The 2,110-nt window shown below is 51.3% G+C and overlaps 1 long non-coding RNA gene across 1 annotated transcript; it reads right to left on the minus strand.

Annotated features, from left to right (window-relative positions):
• Positions 1-548: 548 nt before the first annotated feature.
• Positions 549-1,292, minus strand: LOC135365939 (uncharacterized). The gene is made up of 2 exons (XR_010414026.1): positions 1,209-1,292; positions 549-724 (listed from the first exon to the last, which is right to left on the minus strand). It is a non-coding gene; the product is annotated as an uncharacterized LOC135365939 (long non-coding RNA).
• Positions 1,293-2,110: the final 818 nt, after the last annotated feature.

The following is a 2,110-nucleotide window of genomic DNA, read 5'->3' on the forward strand; positions in this document are numbered from 1 at the left end:
TCGTTACGCTACAAAAGAATAACCCATGACCGTTCAAAGTTTCTTACGTTGTCACGTGCTTTACGGGGAGTTAACGGTACACCGTTCTCACTCACTGAGAGCGGCTTGCTGTAAACGAAAGCACAAAAGTGTCCCGAACTTTTGCTTTTCTTTCAAAGTTCTCACAAAGACAACTTCCATCTTACGGTTCCTGCTACTTTTACGATACGCGTGTAGAGGGGTGGTGGCTTGGCGACACGCCCGTTATATCATTCACGCATGGTGCTCCTCATTGCTCCGTGTCATTCGGCACAGAAATATTTCGCTACGCGTCAGTAGTAATGACTGGACACAGACTGTCCGCAACGCTACAAGGCTTCTGGACACGTTTAATTAGCAATTAGAGCTAATTGGGACCCCCCACATTAATCAGGACCCTCCAGGGAGTCATCACACTAATTGGGGAGCATCTAGGACGTGTACAGACCACCCTGTGCGTTGCGGACAATCTGTGTCCATAAAAATAAAAAAAAATAGGTAGAAAATAAAATAAAAAGATGGAAATAGAGTGGAGAGAAACAATTTATTCGAAAATCAACGATGCCGCGGCGAAGAACCCGCTCCGCAACACCCGAGTGACCAGCGCCCGCCATGTTGCTTGTTGACGACTGGTAGTTGCAGAGATCGACGACAGGTGGCCACTTAGTTGCAAGGCATCACACCAGATGGCGCCACCATCATAGCTCTAGACGAGAAAGACAGAGAACAAGATACTAGCGGCAGGTAAATATGGCAGCACTGCTGAACAAGTCTAGGCATGCGAGAGAAAAGGTCTAACCGCTACTGCTAAAACAGCACGGAGAAAACAGTACACATCGGGGAAAAAGGCTTACGGGGACGATCACTTAGGCCTAACCACAACACTACGCAGCTAACACAAGGCGGGAACCACACATCGCTAAACATGCGTCAACAGGCTTGCTCACCGCAAAACAAGTCTAAACATACGAGGAAAAAGGCTTACGGGGGGGCGATCGCTTAGGCCTAACCTCAACACTACGCAGCTAACACAAGGCGGGAACCACCGGGCACACATCGCTAAACATGCGTCAACAGGCTTGGACACCGCAAAACAAGTCTAAACATGCGAGAAAAGGCTTAGCACGAGCGCGGTCACCGCTAAACAGGCAAACATACGAGAAAAGGAGCGCGTCAAATCACTCACTCACCTTTTCCCCCGCGGCAACTTCCAGGCAGAAACTGAGCGAGCGCGGAGAACACACGTCTGCTCTCTACGAGAGCCAGCCAGAAACTGATCGAGCGCGCGGAGCGCACGTCCGTCTTCCGCGACAGCCCAAGAGAAACTGAGTGAGGCGACGCGCCGCGGCAGCTATGGATGCGCGCGCGCCCCTCTGCTCCACCCGTCCGCGCATGCGCGTGCTGCTAGCTCCCTCTGCGCCGCCCGCGGGTGTTTTCGGTTTCGGCTCTCTGCTGCGCGCGCGCGCTCCTAGCTGCGACGGGTGGCTTCTGAGTTTCACTTTCGTTTCTTTGCGCGCGCGTTTATCTCTATAAAGGCAGCGCGCACCGCGCTCGCGTCATCATTCTGACCGATACGTGGAAAACGCCATGTGTGGTTTATTCTCCTGCGCTTCTCGTCGTCGCAAGGAAAAGACAAAAAACGAAGAACTTCGCGAATTTATACGCGGCATCGTGGAGGAAGCCTTTCAAGTCCACCGTTTGGAATGGTTGCAAGCACGTCAAGAAATGTGTCAGGACAAGATGAAGACGCTCGACCGCATCTTAGCGGCGGACAGACTGGCGAAAAAGAAGTCCAACTTTAGTCTGGACAATCTGTATTGGGAACGCAGTTCCGATGTAGAGGACGACGACGAGGATGTGTAGATAAAAGCGATGCATTTCTCTTCGAGTCTCAGTCTCTTCTTTTTCTTCGTGCAACGTGTACGCACGCAACATGTCTTCCCCCGAACCTTTTTGTTTCCGTCATCCCTTTCGCTGTATCTTAAGCGGCCCCTCCATGTGCGGTAAATCTACTTTCGTTGCTAACGTATTGAGGAACCTGAACGACGTGGTAGACAAGCCTCCGTCACAAATATTCTACGTGCAGAAATAT

This window comes from Ornithodoros turicata, chromosome 8, assembly GCF_037126465.1.
Source record: "Ornithodoros turicata isolate Travis chromosome 8, ASM3712646v1, whole genome shotgun sequence".
NCBI classification, from domain to species: Eukaryota; Metazoa; Arthropoda; class Arachnida; order Ixodida; family Argasidae; genus Ornithodoros; species Ornithodoros turicata.